Genomic DNA, 22,223 nt, shown 5'->3' with positions numbered 1-22,223 from the left:
AAAAATTACGATTTTGACGAAACTTGCCAAGTTCGTGTATACAGTAGACCCTCGTTAAACAGAACTTGAAGCTATGTTTAACAGGAGTTCCGTTTACTGAGAGACAAACGGAAGCGCAAAATTCAAGTATGAACCAATCATATTAAGGAAAGTCGTTCCATTTAAGCAGCAATTATGATCAAGATATTTCCGTTTATTGAATGTTTACTATATTTGTGCGGTGATTTCCACTACGCAATTACTTTTCTAACTCATGATGTAGTTTTTTAAATATGTAACATTTTGTGCTTTTTGGGAGCAAGACTTTGTCCTGAAAAGAGAAAGTTGCAAAGTAAATTAGCAAATCAGAATAATCTGAAATCAGAACTGCATGCAATAGAACAAAAATGAATGTTGTAAACACAATTGAACAAAAAGTTCGACATTGAAGGAATACTGAATGAAACTTGGAAAAACTGATGAAAACATTGAAATTTTACTCGGGAAGACTCGACTGTTCCGACTAAACAGAGCTTATTTTACGTATTTTTGAACAGTTGGCTGTATTTCTGGTGGATTTTCAGCACACGGTGGCCGCACGCGGGCACGAGCCACGGCGTCACATTCACCGAGGCGCATGTAGGGTGCACGTGTTCCTGTCCTCTTCTTCCCTTTCTCCACCTCTCCTTGACATCCCCCTCTCCCCCTTTCACAAAAGTGATGATGCTTTACCCCAGCCGAAAGCATTGTCCGCTGCATGCTGCTCGTTTGTGGTTCTGGGAACCATGGGGGGGCTGAGCGGGTTGAGAGACGCGGCCAACGGCTGGCGCTGTTGGCATGCCTGTTTTTCGGGTGTATGTAACGTCACCAAATGTCGCCTCTTCTAGTTCACGGCGCGGCCGCCAGACGCGGCAGTTTGTGAAAAACGCATTAAATTCATGATTTTGCTCTAGTTTCTGCCTGCAATGAAGGTCGTGTCCATCGATTTCAGCAGCCAAGCTTTGAATATGGCTGAAAATCTTGGCGGCCATAATTTTGTTCAGTATCCCTTTAACGAGCAAGTGGATGTCAATCTGGAATTTCAGTCATGAATGTTCAACGTGGCATAAAATTTTGTTCAAACGGGCTTAGAATGTCCATTCTTGTTTTCTTGCATACAGTTCTCATCCCAGATTATTGTGATATGCCGATTTACTTTGAGACTTTCTCAGTTTAGGAAAGAATTGTGCTCCCGTAAAGCACATGAAATCTTGATACTTTAAAACCTACACATTGAACTGAAAAAACAATTGCATACTTGAAATCAGTGCACAAATAAACACCCCCCCCCCCCCATAACAACAACAAGTTTCATAAAAACCAATGAATCAAGAATTTTAGAAAAAGTTCCAAAGTTGAGTGTCTCCCCTTAGGAAGCTCGTGGGGATAATGTGGCTGCAGCAAGCACAGGTCCGTGTTAATTGGCGAAACAAGGGAGAGGCCTCGACCCTGAAGTGGGCGTAGCCAGCTGATGATGACAACTATCAAACAAAAACACCTTACCTTGACTTTCTGCTGGTAGACTTCGTCGTCTCGGGCGTACTCTTTCTCGAGGATGGCCAGGTCTTGCTTCGTGTCCACCAACGGTATGCGCTCAGCAATCTGAAGAGCAAGGCGTCGCCGCAAAAGCGTGCATTACAGACAAGCGTTAACTCTGCAGAACACAACGAACCGCAATCGTCACACACACAGAGAGTAGTGATAAAGTAGGTCAACTCGGCAGTGACTTGCTGTTAACGCAAGAAAGCACAAGACAAAAATACAGGTGCAGTTTAGAGAGAGTTGCCAGTACCGCTTATAACAAGCTGATCTAGGCTTCTTTCTTAACTGAGTAGCTTGCAGAATTTTCTAGTCACTTGCTGCGTTTTCTGAGCTTATTCGCTATTTTCCTACAAATATAGGTATTTTAGTGCTTGTCAAGTTCAGTAATAGTGCATCTGTTAATGACACTGTATAGCTGCACGTTGATATCAAACATACACTGGAGAAGTCGACAAATACTGCTACTCATGTGCTGGTAAATATGCATTAAACAGAGCGGAGACCACACTGGAGACTATGTTAAAAAGTAAATACATGGTTTCATTCATAGATGCACATATTTTCAATTTACAAACTAGTTATTTTTTATTCTTCCCATCGTATCTGAGCAACTTTGGTATTGCAAATAGAAACATTCTGAAGAATTAGAAAATTAAAGTTCCGCTTCTTATGATTATTTGTTAGTTAGCTCGGTGGCATCTGGCAACTCTGGTTAGAGATGTAATGACCATTAATTACTCTGAGGGGTAAAAGCACATGCCTTCAAGTTCGTGTGAGACGCACACTTTCAGAAAGTGTACAAGAACACACGAATGGCCATCATAAGTGGCACTGGCCAACGCTCCCGGCATCACACATACAGATAAGACCAAGGAGGTGGATGGGGGAAACTAATGCTGCCGTAGCGCAGTTGCTAAAAGTATCGCACGCAGAACATTTAGGTTGCAAGTTTGGTCACCACCAGTGGTGAATTGCTTCCTTGTACCTACTCCTTTTCGGACATTTGATAAGTACTAATATCAATTAAGTACTACAAATAACACCCCCTACACCTTTCTTGGCATAATTAGACTGTGCCCAATGAAGAAAGAGGCTTCTCAATTCAATCCTCCTTTGGGCTGTTGATTTAACCGTCGCAGCTGGGATCGAACCCGCCTCTTTTGGATCAGCAGCACTGAGCCACCATGACGAGCTTGATTAATGTTACCAACAAGTTTATAAGCAAACTGAACCACTCCTTGGTTACAGGAGTGCCAACAGCATTTGTAACCAGCACTACCCTAATATGTTTCAAAAAACGCTGGCACTGCCCAGGAGTACACGGACAGTTTTGTATTTTGTGCCCATCGAAATGCAGCTGCTAGACTCACAGCCAGGTCCGTAGTGTGACGTCGCAGCCACATACATACAGCAGTGTGTAGCCACTAAAGCACTCATGGTTTTACAGCCCCGCATGGTTCATTCGATACAGCAATGAATTCAGCATCTTCATCTCAGCGTAGAATCTATTGAAGCTTAGCCCGATCTTCTCCATCTCGAAACGAGTCTGTTTAGCACTCGTTTAAAAATGTATCGATCATGCAGTTGCAATAACAGCTACACTGTAAAGGCCACTTGCTCCAGCTAAATCTTCATAAGCATCGCTACAAGCACGAAGGATAGTCACCACTTCCCTGAAACATGGTTTCTTTTTTAGGCATCGGGACAATTTTGCGATGAGACAGCCACTGGATCATTATTCATTAATGATTTACACTGAAATTGCACGCTATTTTTTAACTATTATTACTTCAATTCATAACTGCAGCCACATATGACTGCCCGTCTCTTACCGCTAGCATGAGTTTCAGAGAAGTCTGGTTTTTAAAGAAAATTCGTTTTAATCGTGTACATGCCAAATTAGTCGAATTACTGTAAGAGCATAAATTTTTAGTTAAACCTGCTAATGATGGATACGCTTAGAACGAGGCAATGTAGAAAAGTTGGGTAAGTAAGCCTCAAGAATACCACCAATGAGATTTGAACAGGAACGTAATAAATATACTTCATAAATACATCTCGGCATGCCCTCACAAGCGTGAACATAATAGAACCTCGCTTGTAAATTGGCAAGCAAGCACGGCTTTTAGTGCATTAAAAAGTGGGATTGATGTGTTGTTAAATGCATACAACGCTTCCCCAACTAAAGTAATTAGCTATTTTGCTGAGAAAAACCTGTTCATTTCGACATATCACCAATAACTCCCCCACAACGAAGTTAACACAGCTCTTCAAAGTGGTGGGCTTCTGCTCTAACGCACAGAGCTTTAAAATTTTGCACGTGGGCTTTGGGCACGCACGCTATTTTCGAAAAATTACGTGCGTACCCTCGTAATTAGCGTATGACGCATGCGCATTGGCAACAAACGCGAAGCTCTGGGTACCCATATCGTACGGGAGCACGGTAACGATTCAGAAAAATGTCGGTGCCGGCTTCAATTCAAGCAGCCCATTCGCTTACACTCACCGCAAGTCATTGTATTTACCACCAAAGCTCTTCATAAAGTAACGACCCTATGAGCCCGTAAAAAAAATCACCTATCGTAGCCGGTCAAATGTGCCGGCTCGACTTAGCGGCGATATGCAAAATACGGAGGCTGAAACTTGAGAGGCGTCAGCGAAATACAAACGACACGCAACTCACCTCACGTTCAATCTCTTTCTCCTGGGCGAGTATCGCTTCATCGTGATTGATGTCTGAAACAAAGAAGAAAAATACGCGAGTTGTCAAAATTTGGGTGCACGACCGCGTTCACTTCGAAACGTAACGCTTCGCTTTTCCACGGAAATCGCAACGCGCGAAGGAAGGATATCTCGGTTCCGATAAAAAACGAGTCCACGGGATATCAATCGTGCGAGAACCGAATCAAAGACAAATATCGCTTCGCAGCGAACGACAACAAACAAATACTCTCCCCTCCCCCGCTACCTCCATCCATCTCGTCAAATGGAAGCGCAAGGATTCAGGCTTAGGAAAGCCGATACAATGGACGACCAAACGCTAGCAGCTGCGTTCGGCGTCCATCTAGCGCTAAGGGCATTTGAACTGGGAAGCGACACACTGACAGAGACGGTAATGGCCAGTTTCAACGTACCCGATATCGCGTTATTCGAGGGCGATTTTGGTGCGTCCTGCCGCACATCGTCAGCCATGTTTACGTTTGAAGGATTCATTTTCGAGTGGCTACATACGCGCCGGCTGGTGTCGTTTCATTTCGGATTTGCGCGCGCGAGCTCTTTTTTGAAAAAAAGAAGTGCTGCCGGATAGGTGAATTGACGAGGCTTTAACGCCAGAAGGCTTGAATGCGTGAGAGCTTCGTCGAGGTATTTTTGTACAATTATAAAATTGGTATGAATTCAAAGTGCCAGTTGATAACAGCTGTTGCCGCTCGTTAGCGGGCGCGCTCGCTAATGAACGCGTGTCATAAAGGCACACGTCACTTATACTGAAAACATGCAACTGTACGATCAACTTAACGAATATGTTTAACGGCCGGCGAGCAAGAGGTGGTGTACAAGCCAAGCTATTTGGTTCAAACTCCAACCCAACGGCGGTTTCCTCCCAGTGGAAACTACAAATCTCAAAGGCTATACTTTCGAGTATACTACAAGAGAAAAAGTACGTCATGGCCGCCATGTTTAGGCACATCAAACCAACGTTTTCCGCAAATGTTCAAGCAAGTCTTTCGTAAAGTGGTGGAGTGCATTGCGAGAGATTAGCTTTTAACCTTATACAATTGTTTATGCTATCTATGCGCTACAAAAGTGGCCGTTTCAGTACTAATGTAACGTTCGCGTTGTCTTAAAGCAGGCCTTCAAGATCTAAAAACACAACCGGTGTCTGTTGCTCTCGTCTACCGCTCCAATTTCTAGTGGCGCCGCTAAACACTACTCTTCGTGTCAAGTATTGTCATTTGGCTGTTTCTAATCAGTTCTAGACAGATGAGCCGAGGAATCCTCGTAAACAAAACACGCGTGGTCGGAGAAAGCTCAACTTCGCACGAGGATTTGTTTGCTTTGGTGAAATATGTGAGCGAGCTTATGTGGTGACAGCTCTCGATGTTGACGCAGATCCGTGCCCGTCTTCCCCGTCTTCGTGACAGAACGGTTGCCGTTGGAGGCTTGCGCCAAAATGCGACCTCGATTTCGGAAACAAAATGCGACCTCGAGACGAAAAAACGCGCGCCGCTTCAACCCCATCGGAGTGCAGATGCTGTCGCCGGGCGCTACACCGTCAAGTCTTCGGCGACGTTCCGACAAGCTCGACCGCGAAGCGGTCCAGAGGAGCGTGCAACACTTGAAAGAACAAAAGCTGTGGGGCCCACACACGACGCCACTACCCAAGTCGACTTTGAGCTCCCGCCTTTGCTGGGCTCCGACCTCGACGAGCACTTCTTGGAGCTCGGCCGCCGGTATTCCAAGGACTACAGGCTAGCCGCGGATGTGCTCGGTTCGAATCCCTTGCCACGCCAGCCGCCGCGCTGGAGCTTCGCGCCGGGGTGGACCAAGTACTCGAACGACGGCAAACACGCCGTTGCAGTCGACTACCCCGACGAGACGTCGCTAGTCTTCGACGTCGAGGTGTGCATGAGGGAGGGGCACTTTCCGACGCTCGCGACCTGCCGCGTCGGGCGACTGCTGGTACTCCTGGTGCAGCCCGCAGCTGGTCGGCGAGCGGTTCAGGTGGAAAGAGCGCGTCAGGCTGAGTGACTTGATACCGCTGGAGCGGACCACTGGCCTGGAGAAGTCGCCGGCGCGTGTAATCGTCGGCCACAACGTCGGATTCGACCGGTCTTTCGTCCGGGAGCAGTACGCGATCGAGGGAAGTCGCCTGAGATTCTTGGACACCCTGTCGCTTCACATGTGCGTGTCGGGTCTGACGAGTTTCCAGAGGGCTCTATCCATGGCCAGCAAGTCGTCGGAGACGGCCGCGCGAGGACCTCCCGTCGAACTCTGGCAGGACCTGAGCTCCCTCAACAACCTTGCCGACGTCTACAAGCTCTACTCCGGGGGACGCGAACTCAAAAAGGAGGCCAGGGACACATTCGTCAACGGCACCCTCCAGGACGTCGCCGAAGACTTCCAGGAGCTAATGACGTACTGCGCCAACGACGTCGTCGCCACCCACCTGGTACTGGGCAAGCTCCTCCCGCTGTACTTCGAGCGCTTCCCGCACCCCGTGTCGTTTGCCGGCATGTTGGAGATGTCGACAGCGTACCTTCCGGTGAACCAGAACTGGGAGCGCTACCTTAAGGAGGCCGACTCCGTCTACGAGGACTACCAGCAGGAGCTGAAGCAGATGCTTACGAGTATTGCCAACAGTGCTTGCCGTCTGTTGCACGGCGAAGCGTACAAGAAAGACCCGTGGCTCTGGGATCTTGACTGGACAGTTCAAAGCATCAGGATCAAGAAGGCACCCACCGCTTCTGAGGTTACTTCAAAGAGCACGAAGGGGACCAAGGCATCCTCGAAAAAGCGATTAGCTCGTGCAAGCGAGGCGAAGCGGGCAATGGAGCCAGTTGCGAGACAGTAGTTTCACCGAATTCAGCCACAGTTCGCAAAAGCTTATGGAAGGATCCCTGGACCATAACAGCCCTGTTCCTACCGAAAAGGAATTGTTGATGCAGGTTCACACATCTTCGATACTTCCAAGCTGTTGTACAAGGTGCAGCCATTCATGCCGGGCTACCCTGCCTGGTATCGTGACTTCTGCTCAAAGCCTCCTGCGAAACCTGAGGACAATCCAGATTGGGCACCCGGGCCCTACCTAATAAGCACCCAAATGCGCTCTGTGCCAAAACTGCTTAGGCTGAAGTGGGACGGCTATCCAGTACACTACGATGAGAAGCATGGTTGGGGCTACTTGGTCCCAAATGTTGAGAGCGACGGGACGGTAAGCATTTCTGCAGCTGTTGAGGAAGAAGCGGAACAAGGTGCAAGAAAGCCAAAGTTTCCTCTTGCAGAATTTCTGAAAGTTTGCGGTTACCAGAGGTGCCCTGCAGAGAATAGTTGACCACCGATGCGATGTGGCAGAAGCTAGAACGGATTCCAGAAGAAGGGGCGAGAGAGCTGTGGCAGAAAATTCTGGGAGAGAAAACTGATTCTCCTCGACTGGAGGAAAATGCCGATACAGACATCGGCATTGAAGGGTGCAGCTTCTTTAGACTCCCGCACAAGGATGGCCCCCACAAGAGAGTTGGAAACCCACTTGCGAAAGACTTTCTGCCAAAGATCACTGACGGAACCTTGCAGTCCTAGCGACAACCCAGAAGCCCAACCAGGGTGTTGTCACTCAGCAAGATGATTTCGTATTGGAAGAATGCCCGCGACCGCATCATGGGACAAATGGTGGTGTGTTCGACCAGTGATGAACTGCCGGGAACAGTCGAAGCCGACGAGCGTACTGACAATGGTGTCATCCTGCCACGGATCATTCCGGCTGGTACAGTCACGCGAAGAGGTGTCGAGACAACCTGGTTGACAGCCAGCAATGCTTACAAAGACCGTGTGGGTAGTGAGCTCAAGTGCATGATTCAGGCTCCCAAGGGCTATCATGGTCGGTGGTGCTGATGTAGACTCCCAGGAGCTCTGGATTGCTGCCATATTCGCTGATGCTCACTTTGCAGGCATGCACGGCTGTACGGCCTTTGGTTGGATGACCCTGCAGGGAAACAAGGCAGCCGGTACAGATATGCACAGCCGGATCGCGCAATCTGTTGGTATCAGTCGAGCCAGGCCAAGATCATCAATTACGCCCGCATTTACGGAGCGGGGCTTCATTTGCGCAACGCCTCTTCATGCAGTTCAATCACAGACTGAGTTCGCAGGAGGCTGCCTCCAAGGCTAAGATGATGTACGCCCAGACGAAGGGTGTCAGGGTGCATGGTGGAGAATGTGGAGAAAACGTCGGCAGACAAAACGTACGTGTCCAAGGCGCCCACAAGGTTTGGTCTGGAGGGAGCGAGTCGCACATGTTCAACAAGCTCGAAGAGATCGCCAATTCAAAAGTTCCAAGGACTCCAGTTCTGGGTTGCTGCATCAGCCGTGCCTTGGAACCGGCCCGCCGTGAACACGAACTTCTTCAACAGCCGCATCAACTGGTCGTGCGAGCTCGGCGGTGGACTACCTTCACCTCATGCTGGTCACCATGAGGTGGCTCATGGAAGACTTTGCGATTCGAGGCCGCTTCGCCGTCAGCATCCACGATGAGGTGCGCTTCTTGGTTGCCTCAGAGGACAGGTACAGGGCTACTCTCGCGCTGCAGGTGACCAATCTGTTCACGCGCTCCTTCTTTGCCTGGAGATTGGGAATGCGAGATCTCCCACAGAGCGTGGCTTTCTTCAGCAGTGTTGAAGTTGATACGTGCTTCGAAAAGAGGTGGACATGGACATGCGTGACGCCGTCGAACCCTCAGGGATTGAAAGAAGGCTACGGCATACCTCCCGGCGAAGCATTGGACATTTACGCCGTGCTCGAAAGACAAAAGGGGGCCGCTTGTCCCCCGAGGCTGAGTCAGGCCTACATCATGTTTCATGTCTAAAAAGCTATGTTTCACATTTGTTTTCATTTCTAAAAACCTAGTCCATTTTCACATTAGTAAAGTATGCGTTCATGTCTTCGTATAGACTACCGTCATGCTTCAACTCGATTAAACAGTAATTTTGAAGCCTCGGCATTTCTTATGTTGCTACCTACGTATAGTTGTGGCCTGGCTACATCGTGTGATGCCACTATGATGATGCCAGGGCTGCCAGGCCATAACTATATGGTGTGATGGCACAGTGTCTGAATTCCAAATGAACTGTTGCATTTAGTTCGTCTTCTCGGTGCCTTTCTTATCATTCAGACTTGTTTTCTGAAACTGCAAGGCTCTCGCCACATCAAACAATAATCAGTGTATGTCTCCATAACTGCATCTAAGTTTGATTGTACACCACGTGCATGACTAAATTGGATGGTATTAGTGTCCAACATTGGTCTCGTTTATGTAGAAGTGTCTAGAAAAGTCAAATACACGCCAAGAATGCTTGCACTCTTGCAAACTTAAAGCTTGCTATGCCTACGTCATTGTAGCTTCAAAACAAATGCCAAGATAGGATGAGGATTACAAGCGTTGAGTTGCAGGAATTGCATTCTTTAATGTGGGTTGTCTACTGGTTCATTGTACCATCACGTTAAGTACTTTCAGCCGAATTTTTGTACATTATGTTGAATGCAAATGCATTTGCTAAAAGCAGACTACAACCTAAACAAATGTCACAACATGCATGCTAGTGCCGTGGTGGAAATTTCAGTGTGACTGTAGCTCTGTCAGACAAGGCTAGCTATAGCTGTAGGCATAGTTTGAAACCTTACTAAGGTTTCAAAACATGACGAAGCACTCTTTGAGAATGTGATGAAGCATGTTTCTTGTGGCCGGACCTAGTCCCGCAGTCTTTGTTGCACTTCGTTTATTGTATATTTAGTTATAATTAGATTAGCCAGCTTAAGAAAAATTGCAAGGCACAATTACCTGTGAGATAGTTGTGGAGCATTCTTACATGATCACTCTTTCTGGTATGTATCTGACCATTTTCTGTGGTGGAATATATTTACCAAGATAATTTCGAATGAGAGAAACACTTCAGCCAACCCCGAGAGGGAAGCTGGTTCCAGGAATCACGGGCGTAGGGCAGAAATTTTTTTCGGGGAGGGGGGGGGTTCAACTATCTTTATGTATGTCCGTGCGTGCGTTTTGCTGTGTGTGTGTGTATATACGCAAGCAAAACTGAAAATTTTCGGGGGGGGGGTGTTGAACCCCCCCTCGGCTACGCCCCTGCCAGGAATGAATACACTACAATGAATGACAGTCGTGTGGCCAACCACGACAGCTCCCTACGGAACAACCGCGAAAAAAAAAAAAAAAACGTGAGCTAACTCTTAACTCTATGTGATGTGGTAACCAGCTTATTACTGCAGTAAACCAACCGCTATGGGGTTAGAGACCACCGCGACCGAAAGCACATTGCCGGCACAAATCGCGCGGCTATCGTTATTATCATCATCATCCAATCGCTAACTACGGCGAGATACGGTTTAGATAAGAACTAAACTGACATTAAATGCTACCTCTGCACGTTTGAGCTGGAAGGCGATGGTTTGCTAGCAGGGGCGTAGCCAGAAATTTTCGGGGGGGGGGGTTCAACCATACTTTATGTATGTTCGTGTGTGTGTTTGTATGTGTGCGTGTATATATACGCAAGCAAAACTGAAAAATTTCGGGGGGGGGGTTGAACCTCCCCCCCCCCCCCCTTGGCGACGCTCCGGTTTGCCAGGAAGATTTATAAAATACCTGACGTTGCTATTAATTTCTTCCCTCTGTTTTTTTTTTTTTTTTTTTTAATGATCCCGTCGATAGCGGCGGCGCGGCTCTTCAAATGGTAACTTTTGGTCGAAAAAGCGCGACACCAAAAAAATAGATGCTGATAATCCTAGATGCTCTCATATCGAGGCCCCCGATCCGGGAGGATTTAGGGCTTATATAAGTGGTGAAATAGTTAGTCGGGACGTAGAGGATCTTTTTTTTTTTTTTCTGCAGAAGTGCGACCCCTCCCTTGTATGTGCGCTTGTGTTCGCATGTGCGAATTTGCTAGAACCCGCGAACGTACCCTCCGCCTGTGCGCCAGATACAAGTATCACGGCCGCTGGATGCAAGCACACTGACCATTGTATCCAGAGGCAGGGCATGCACACGAGCAAGCTGACCACTTTGGACTGAGAAATTTTCTGGCACTATTCCCGCGTGCAGCGATTGCCGCGCATCTGGGCCTGTGGCGCAACGGATAACGCGTCTGACTACGGATCAGAAGATTCCAGGTTCGAATCCTGGCAGGCTCGTGCTTCTTTATTTTTTTTTTTTCCTTTTCTTTTTGAAGTTTTTGCCCATTTTTTTCCCTTATTGATGGGGGAGGACGTAGGAGGAGTCCGCATGTCCTGAAGACGACCTATCGGATTCTCTGAGCTTACACCCCGCTTGCCATAAGCTGAACACCAACCCCCCCACGGAAAAATCCACATCCCTACCTAGATACGTGGAAGCCAGGTTGTCACCCTTGCGCCTGGAGAGCTGGCGGGAACCTCCAACAGTTACATTTAGCCAATAGTAGCCCAACGTTTTTAGATTCTAAAAACGTTGATTTAGCCACCGCGGATAGAGACGGTAGCGGAACTGTGACGTTATATTTATTGCGCCAAAACATTGCCGTTGGCGCGTTGTGTCGGTTGCTCATGCTTAAGTTTAACGTGCCTGAAATAAGGGTAGGGGGTTACACTGCTCTTGTCAGTTGTACTTCCAAGCAAACAAATCCATCAACAAACAATTGTTCTCTTGCTTCAAACCAATCCATCTAAACTTCGCGCGCGAACGAGTACTGGCGCATCTTTCCAACAAAACCAACAACTGTACAGCAGTAACTACGGCACTGGTCCACTGGTGGCACTGAATAAATTACCTGAATTAGAGTGTACTAGAACTGTCGAGTGGCGTGAACGCGCCTCGCCGCCTGATTCCTTCCGCGTCGACCGTAGCGGCGGCGCTGCAGTCGCTCGGTACTGAAGGCGCGCGGCGCCGCGCGCAAGAACTGCTGGCGCGTCGGCGGCACCCGCTAATCGGCACTATTACTGATGCGGCTTTCGTTGCGTGCCTATCATTATTAAGCGTAGACTTGACGTCGTAAGCCTTGATGGACGAAACTTCAAAAGCTTTCAATGGAGTGCTTGCTTCATATATATGCCTTTGAGAGACACTACAAATTAGTTCTCGTAGCCAAAGCGACTGGTGGAAGGTACGCAAAATATAAAATGGAAACGGGCTGATACCGACCGTGAAGATTCACGATCTCAGGGAATTAGCCGAACTCATTGCTGGGCTAGTTAGTACATTAGACGCCGAACGACCGCCAGAAGAAAGAGACAGAGGAACAGTTAGAAAGTGCGCCTTATTCTGATTTCTTCTGTTTAATGCTTTCTTCTGGGGGTGATTCGGCCGTCTAGTTATTCAGAGTAACTGAGCTGCTCTATTGGGATTTACCTGTGCTCAGAAAGCTGCGTGCTGATATTCTGCCGAAAGCACGCCGAACATTTATCGCGCGTTGGCGATGGCTAGTTGGTAACGTGAATAATAGGACATGTTTACGAGCGAAAAAAGACGTGGAACGAGAAGAAGGAATTCTAGCGTTGTCTTGTATTCCTTCTTCTCGTCCACGTCCTTTTTTCGTTAGTAACATGTCCTATTATTGGCGAGCTGTGTGTACGTTGCGTATCTTTACAAATGCGCTGTGTAAATGGTGACTTTTTCGACATTACGAGGGCTCAAAGGTATTGAAGTCAAATGTAACTCGACCGGTACAAATAATGGTCATCCTCAGGGGCGTTGCATGGATATTGTTATTGGCGCCGGGTGGGTAGGTGTAGACTCTACTGTCTGTATTTGTGCGTGATTATATATATATATATAATATATATATTATATATATATATATATATAGATATATATATATATATATATATATATAATATATATATATATATATAAACATATTATCGCGAAGCGTAGACGCACCACTGCCCCTCCTGGCTTCACATTTGACGCTTTACAGATGAAGCAATGAAATTAATACAAACATTGTCAAAAAGAAGTTCTTGCAATGGCGTCGATAGTCAGAAAAAGTGCAATATGTATAAGCTGTCCATTGAAAGAAAACGGGTTGTAGTGAATTTAGGCAGATAACCGAGCGGTCTATATTACATCTCGCATTTTAAGATGCTTGTGATAAGCCCTGATGCATGAGTTTGTGCCTCGGATGTGAACGCGCACCTTTAGCTCGGCTTTCTGGTATTTTAAGCCCTCAGAGTCGCATAACCGATGCATAGTAACAGCGGAAATACGCTGTTGAAACAGTTAGATAGCCTGTCGGCATAGAACAGAGCAAACTGCAGAACTCATCTGTCACCAATATAATGTTGTGATAGAGTTATTTGTACTCAGGTTTCTCTCCCATGGGCGTAGGCAGGGGGTTGCAAAAGGGGCACTTGCCCAAGCTATGCCAGCTCTCTCCCCCCCCCTCCCTCCCCAAGGCAAAATCCTGCCGACGCCCATGGGTTACTCATGAAACAGTCGAGCGCATTGGAGCTCATATATATGATCAATGCTCTGAATATCGTAGAGACTGCCTGCAGAAGAATTGCAGGCTTTCGTCGCCGGTTTGTTATTTCTAGTCAGTGTTCGTAGTCACTTATAGTGTAACGCGGCTCGAAGTGTTGCTTGCAAACCGCACAGCAATCAGTGAGCAGCTAGGTGCATGTGCGCAAAATCCGATTGTCGCCTTCTTTGGGGGCCGGTAGGCTCCAAAAAACAGGGAACATCTCGGCGCAATTTTGGCACGCCTGCCATATTCACTCGTGGGACCATGGCGCGCGTAGCAGGCGTTGAGACACCGATTAGAGCTCAGTAATGCATTGAACGCGCTCAAAACACGCTTCGTAGGCTGCGACGCGCGCGCGCCAAATGCAGACGCTCTCCTCAGCTTCAGTACAAAGTGGACTACAGCGCCGCCGCTACGATCGCCCTTCGGAGCATCACCGGAGATGCGGCGCGGCCGCTAAGTTCGTTCCACTGCCCCTTCTAGTACACTGTACCTGAATAAGGGACATCTTTCCCGAAGAAATCGACGTGCGCTATATTGAAAACGGCCCTGTGTTATCTATATATATATATATATATATATATATTATGTGTGTGTGTGTGACGCTATTCGTTCAAAGACGGCTGCAAAATACGCAGTGAATTCACGACGAAAGGGCAGCTTAAAAATATTGCCTGAGTACTGCATCCAAGGAGGTGTAAATAAAACTTGCTGGAGTGGAGGCCGCCTATTGGCATAGAGTTTCTTACAATAATACCTAGAGGGAAATCTGGCGCCACCGTCTATGCGAATTTCTGAAGGGCCGCCGTTGGAGCGCTGGGAATGACGGTATATGTGCCTGCGAGGCTTGTGTTGGCTGGTGTTGTGCGAGGCTTCTGGCTCAAAGCGGATACGACTGCGCAAATAAGCTTCTCTAAAACAAAACTTTTATAAGCCGGATGTCATTTACGCGTATTATATTTTAAAATAAACGTCCACTCACCTTGATGGCATAACCAAACGGCGAAAGAAAGAAACAGACGACGAGCAATGGCAGAGAGAACGCTGCCTTTGTCGTCTGCCTCCAAGTTTAGCGGTCGTTGGTTACTTTTTACGCTTCGTAAAACTATACATCGACGCAGAAGTTTCCAATGTTAAATAAAACCCGTTTTTCTGCAATAATAAAAAACAAATAGCTCACTACGTGCTCCTTCCGTAAGAAATCAACCATTTCGACGCAAGGAACCCGTTGCAGCCAGACGCGTCTTCATGGCGTCTTCGTTGTTTCTGGGCTCTACGTGAAGGATACGAATCCGAGTCAAGGGGGGCGATCGGAGATCTGTTCGTTCCGCTTGTTCGTTCTCCTGGAGGAGAACAAGCGCGCTGATTGGCTGAAGCCGGACAACTCACGCCACTCTAAGGGGAGTGGCCATTTCTTTTTTTTTACCTTGATGTTTCTTTTTGGTGAACGTCATGGCCGCGTCATAACGAGCATGTCGTCTGCTAAAAGTGAACGGAGAGCGAGCCCGTTCGCTCGCGTTCTCTCGAGCGAACAATGGCGTCGCCACGGCATGTATTTCGATTGATGCGGCGGTTGCGGCTGCCGCAACAGCTGCTTTTGAGAAAAATGGCGCTTGCAACGGTGCTTCCTTGCTACGTTGGCGTTTCTGGAAGCAGATGCAGAATGGTAGGAGGTGCGAAATGCGTTGGAAGAGATGAGCGAGTGTGAATTCCGGCGTCGCTTTCGTTTCTCGAAACGTACTTGGTTGTGCGACGATCTCGGCCCCGTCATCGGGTGCCAACGAACCAGTGGGATTTAAACAGAGCGGAAGGCGTTGGCGCCGCTGAGATTTTTGCGATCGGATGCTTCCAGCGAGCTGTCGGCCTGCGAGGAATTCAGCGGCCTGTCGCAGTCGTCCGTCAGGAACACGCCACTGTCGTTCGCGGGCAAAAACCGGTGGGTGCCTTTTCCGGAGACCACAGACGCGAAGAGCGAACAAAGGCGGCGTTCGCGCGGCTCGCGAGCAGATTCCCGTTGTGGTCGGGTGCGTGGATGGTACGCTCATCGCAATCCCGAAGCCCCATGGCCTGAGACGACGCATTACATGTCGGGGAAGGGACTCTACCATTCAACACCACGATCGTGAGTATTATTCTGCCTTGTATGCGTAGCGAATTGTTTCATTTATATCGCTTAAACTTTCCGCTTTACTGAGGCTGTCGCAACTGAGTATAAGCGGGAGCGGTATTTTCGATCTATCCAGAACGGGAATTGGTTCGTTTCAGGGCACTTCGCTTAGGATAAAGCGATGAAATCATGTGACGCGGAGTACACTTTGGTTCAGCGGCCTGCACAGTGCATAATATTACCGTTGCTCGTTCGCCATGTGTACCCGAAGCTTGATTCTCGATTTGTATTTGTTGAGATTAGCGCTCCCAGAATGTGCCGTAGTATGTCCTTATTGTTCCTTGTCGTGATGGACGTTACTGGATCAATACATGGAGTGATGAATACAACTTTATTATCGGTCCCTCGGAACGCGCCCTAAGCATGTACATTAAATACGCATTGTTTATAACCCTTTTTTCAGTCGAAGTTTTTCGTGTTGTAGATATTTTGTGATACATTGCCTTAAACATAACAGCAGTAATTTGGTTAAAAGGCTTTGGTGCTGGAAGATGGGTGTTCCAAGCAGTAAACATGCAGACTACCCTTTGACAACTGCAATGTCCTCGTGTTAGAACTTATGGTACAAGTCCTACCCTGTCGATGATTTGTCCATAGCTATGTTCCAACAGTCAGTAAGCAGTGAAGACAGATGTAGTTACATAACATAATACCCAACATTTGTACCCAAGGTCATTTATGGGTACAATTTTGACTGAATTGAATTCTGCAGACATGTGATGCGACCTCTGGATGTCAGTCCATGTTTCCTGGGGTCATGTCCATGACTAGTGGGTATTGGCGGGGGAAGCCCTCTCCGTCAGCACCTGGAAAGCAAAACTTCGGCTTGCTTGGTAAGTGCTGTCAAATGCTTGCCACATTCAAGACGTTATCACTACAGCTGTCATTGCCGACCTCGTGCATGGAGACTCCAGCTAGACATTAGAACCATGGTTCTGACACCAGTGCCCGGACGACCAGCTCGTGGCACCCCTGATAACCACTACAACAAGGCCCACACCGCCATGCGCAATGTTGTGGAGTGGTGCATCGCTGTAAGCTTGTGCACAGCTGCTCAAGCATCATTGCTGCTTGTGCAGCTCTGCACGACATTGCGTTGGCGGCACATGAGCCTGTTTCCCGAAGGAAACGATGACGACACCCGAAGATGCTGACTGGTGCCAGCAGCAGCTGAGCTACCACCACCACCACAACGGGAGCCAGCAGCAGCGCAACCATGTAGTGAACCTGTTCGAGAACCACAGGGCCTGCATGCTTGAGCACCTGGCAGAGTACGCCGCCGCCTGCAAGACCTCGGCAGCATTGTGTGGTGCGTGTTTGTCTTTGTTTCATTGTGTTTGTCACTGTTTTTTTTTTGCTACACTTCAAATGTTTGCTACACATATCAACGAAACAGCGTTCTCCTATCAATGAATAACCCCCTTGAATAGGTTGGCAAAAAATGTGAAGCTCACCCTGACTCACTCGTGAAATATATTTTGCTCTTGGGGCTCACTCGAACTCGGACTCACCAAAATTTCCTCAAGCGGATTCACTCGGACTCAGGCTCACTAAAATGTTTTCACCCGGACTCGAACTCACCAATGTATTACTCACTTGGACTCACAGCTCGATCTGAATCTGAGTGAGTCGACTCATGAGTGAGTTTGCGACCTATGCCCCCTTGTCACACAACGCCATGCTGATGAAATGCTTCGACCAGGTTGTAAATATGGCGCTTCACACTAAGCACAAGTGAGAGCTCAACTGTGAATGGCACATGGTGCCATTCACAGCCAAAGTGGTAACCGGAAAAGGCTGTTGAATCAGGACAGCAAGATGCGGTAGCTTTAGTGCAAACAAGAATCGTGCTTGTAAATGAAGGGAACAACAAGGGTGGTGTCAGAATTGAAATTTTTATTACAAGTATCACGAGCAATGCACATAAAAAGCAAAATAAATAAAATCCTTTAAATTAATGCAAGCAAAAGAATATAAAAGTAGCTTCCTTTATAATATACAAATGGAGTTTATTACAAAGTGCCTGCTGCTCCTCTGCAACAACACACGCGTCTCGCAGCACGAAAGCCATTGTATTACATTGAAAACAAGGCACAGTCGAACCGGTATTAATTGAACTCGCTAAAAAATCAAGTTGTTGGTTGCTGATATGTCTTCCTTATTATTGATTTCTGTTTGTTACCCAATCCTGTTATCTAAACACTTCTAAGCACAGAAACACGTATTCGTCAACAATTTTTGGTCTTGCAATATTTCAAGATTGTTGTGCAACCTAGACCATTCACAAACGCTTTTCTTTTTTTCTAGGATGTGTAAAAATCGATAGAAAACGTAACAGTGTGCCCAATATTCTACACGTATACACTAAACATAAGATACACTACAGTGCACTATGTGCATATACTACAAAATTGCTCAATGCATGACTTTGTATAATGAGATTTAAAAAATGACATGGCAAACATGATTTATAAATGAACCACACTGTGCTATGCACATGTACTACAAACTGCTGAATGCATCACCTCGCACGATGAGATTAAAAAGAATGGACAGCGGCAGGACACGATTTACCATTGATCTACCACTTTACTATGTACAATGAAACAGCACATCAGTGCTTCTGATATGCAGAAAAAGAAAATTAACTGAAAGAAAATTGCAGGGCACCATTGAAGCAAACCAGCGTATCATAAGCTCGTGATTGTGAACAAAAATAAATCTACATATATGTACAACTAGTCTTTACAAATCACTGTGCAGGTGCCTTCCGCTGCAATGAGGGCCCGGGCGAGGGTACCAACGTTCTTGCAATTTGTGGACCGCGTCACCGAGAAGTTGAACCGGCGCAGCTTTCCAATGATGCCTGGCCCTGCCGCCTGGTGTTTGCGGCTAGTAACTCCAGCGCCTCGGCCTGCCGGTTGCCCCCATCTCGCAGCTGCGGCATGAGCTGGAAACCAAGAAATGTGTTGCCATTATCATCTATAAATTTCCTGCTACCGACTCTTCGCTGGAGCTTCTGTCGTGAAGAGTTTCAGTGTGTGCACAATTTCCTCTCTGTTGAAAATCCACTGACCCAACGGCATCCATGAATGGTGCTGGTTCACCGCACAACCAACGCACTTCGTTTGGACAGACCAAAGCGGTGCCGGAATTAATTTTCGCTCATCTCATCAAACGCATCTTACGCCTCTAACCACCTCTGCATGAGAAGCAACCAAACAGCCCTTTTCAGGGCTACACACAATCGTTTTGCCCCGGCGTTACGCGAGGACTGACACAATCTCCTTCCGAAACCCTAGCTGCTGCAGTATGCAAAACATACAGCAAGCAGGTGTACACAGGTGCAACATGTACATTTGTGTATGATGGCTATGTGAAAAAAGTTATATAACGAGCTTGCTTTTTGAACAGTATATTTAGCAATAGCACATTTTCAGTTTCACTTTTGAAGCAATTTGACAAATAGGGAAACATTTCAAGATGTTGAACATTTTTGCAATGCTACCTTTTTGCTACATTTCACCATAACTGCAAGGCAGGACACCTGTTATTCCATCTGACAGTTATGCATAGAACTAGCTCCTGCAACCGTTTGCCAAATTTTTTTTGTGCAGCCTTTTGTCTTTATGCCCACGGATGTCATCTCTTCACAAACATATGCCTGCACGCATGAGCATCACCTGTGAGCATGTAACACCATCTACAGTTAATCAAAAACATCAGCGAAAACTTACGAGTTGGGGCACGGGAAAGATCCTGGGCCACATCCTCTTCAGCCACACCAGTAGCAGCTGGACAGGGCTCACCTGTTATAGTAAGAAGTTTCTTGATTGACACACTGAGTGCAATAAGAAGTATGGAGTGGAAGTGGACAATAGCAATGTTTTTTTTGAATGTTTCACAGCGGCATGCTATGACACAGACTTCGAGAGAGGGGTGGAGGAGGCAAGCCTACCGGCTACGCACCTCACTCAACTCGAGGGTCTGAGAAATGGGTTGGAACACGTAGGGTGCTCTAATGAGCTTCGAAATATAGTTCGCGCCTGTTCTTTCGTCATACACCGCAAATGTGGCGGTTTCGCATTCTGTTCTGGGCGGCGCAACGTGTTAGCACCTCGGCTAACGCGGCGGCCGGGTGATCCACTCGATATTGTTTGAAAAAGTAAAACTAACAGCGCGTAATGGCTCGAAGCAACGAGCCCACTTGTTCGCAGTATACAAGTAACAATGATATTCTAAGCCTAGTGCTTACCGATTCAGACCACCCGAACTATGGCCTCGCACACTCGTCCCTGTCAAGCACGACGCGGCCGCGGTAATCCCGAAATCTGGCCCGCCTCGGTGCCGCTGTAAAGCACAAGCGGTACGTGTAAGATGACCGACCACAATACAATTGTGGCTCGCACTCACCTCTGCTTGCCCTCGGAGTTTGGCAAGACCCTGCTGCGAATAGTAGCGCTCATTCCTCCATCGGGCCTGCCACTGGGCCCTGGTGTTACGCGCAGGGACTTCTTCGTTCAAAAGCGCTACTAGCTCCTGCACATGTCGTCCCGGTCCTCCCTCGTGAACGACGGCTCAGCGGGCACGACAGCGTCGCGATCTGTTCTGTGGGTGCTCTTTCACAAAAGCACAGCAGAAGCTCCTTTTGACGATCCGACACCCGAGAACCAACGCAGACGTTGCGATCGGACGACATTTTGAAACTACGTCAACCGCTACTTTTCTTGTTTTTTTTTCGCGTGCGCGACACCATCTAGCGACGACGTCAAAAAAAACTAACATTATTAAATATCATCACTCCAGCTGTTCTGTTTTAAAAAGTGTTTGAGCTTGAGAAGCAAAACAATAATTTTCTGTAAAGTAATATATTTATTAAAAGGCGAGAAACGCTTCACGGTCCCTGTGCCGACGTCACAGGATGCGCGTCTACTTCCGAAAGCTGTCCGCTTCACGATTGGCTGTTCTCTTCCTCTCGGCGGTTCTAGGCGGGAGCGCTGGCCTCCCTCTCACTTCTGTGACGTAGGCACCGCAGAACGAACGCGGAACGAACAGATCTCGGATCGCCCCTAAGTTCGAAGCTCACATATCCCGGCATTCCCATGCGTCGAACAGCTTGCAGCGCCACTTTTCCTCTAGGTAAATGTAGGAAAACCCACTGGAACGCTGGCGCCAACCGTCGGCGTGACGTGCTTGGCAGGATCACGTGTTCTCAGCGGCCGCGTCGGCTGCTTGTGGCGCACTGCCGCGTGCTTTGAAAACGAGTTTCAAGTCCCACATGCGCTGCGGTCTGTTCAAATTCGGAAGTTTCCTTTCATTTTCTACTCAATTGAAACCATTGTAATAGAGTGGCTGCTCCGAAGGCGAACGAACATGGGGGTCTACCGCTCGGTGCCGTAGTGCGCGCTTACGCAAAGGAGCCCAATGTCCGCCTGCAGTGGTAACCGCGGGACAAGAAATAGCGTGAAGCATGGGTTCTCAAAGCTAAGACCGGCAAGTAGCCATCCGCTACGAGTCCTTGTGTGCAACAAGCACTTCCGCGACGAAGACTTTTATTACTGCGTTGGGCTTGCGTAGTTCGGTGAGTAGCAGACAGCGCGCACTGAGACGATGGCGCGCGCGCGCTTCCCGCCGGCAAATGATGCTTATCTGCCACAGGATGGTAAAAGCGCCACCTTGACCACGTGCGATTGCCATCTCAGAACCCTCCAATGCGATCTCTTTATCGTCGGCGGGCCCCGGTCGCCCCGTGCTCAGCGTCCCAAAATCGGCTGCAGATGCGCGGTCATTGTTTAGATACGTTAAAAAAAAACGCACAGGGTCCCTTATGCATTCGTAAAGATGACCAGAAGGCGAAAGCCATCTTCTTCTTGTCATCGAGTACTGGTGCTCCCGCGCCCACCTTCCAAAAGCGTTCTGCAACCTAACACTCCTTTTGCACGGCCTCCGTGAGCGTCACGGAGGCAAAATGCAAGCTACCATGGACGTGTGAATTTCATCATGTGACGTCACCTTATGTGACGTCATAATGACGCTACATATTTTGGCGATCTGTGATGCCATGATGACGTCCTATGGTGACCATCACGTGACGATTATTTTTTGCATCACTCGTGTTGAGCCGCCGATGCGGGACCGCGCGCCGCCGGGCAACCTTCCCATTTGATGAGGCATGCACTGCTTCACAACTACATAAATTTTGCATTGCCTCCGTGATCGGCCCCCCGGCCAACCCCCATGTATTTTCTAGGAGCCTCATTTCATTTACGTGGGAA

General features: G+C 47.9%; 2 protein-coding genes and 1 non-coding gene across 6 annotated transcripts in view; 1 reads left to right on the top strand and 2 right to left on the bottom strand.

Annotated features, from left to right (window-relative positions):
* The window catches only part of LOC119374803 (uncharacterized), a 122,248-nt gene that overhangs the window by 49,062 nt on the left and 50,963 nt on the right, over positions 1-22,223 (bottom strand). The window lies entirely within an intron of this gene.
* Positions 1-22,223, bottom strand: part of LOC119375512 (ubiquitin thioesterase OTUB1-like) — a 60,882-nt gene that overhangs the window by 16,070 nt on the left and 22,589 nt on the right.
* On the top strand, positions 11,403-11,475 carry Trnar-acg (transfer RNA arginine (anticodon ACG)). The gene has a single exon. It is a non-coding gene; the product is annotated as a tRNA-Arg (tRNA).

This window comes from Rhipicephalus sanguineus, chromosome 11 (genome assembly GCF_013339695.2).
Source record: "Rhipicephalus sanguineus isolate Rsan-2018 chromosome 11, BIME_Rsan_1.4, whole genome shotgun sequence".
Classification (NCBI taxonomy): domain Eukaryota; kingdom Metazoa; phylum Arthropoda; class Arachnida; order Ixodida; family Ixodidae; genus Rhipicephalus; species Rhipicephalus sanguineus.
The sequence above is the reverse complement of the archived record's forward strand: the minus strand, read 5'-3'. Positions and strand labels throughout refer to the sequence as shown.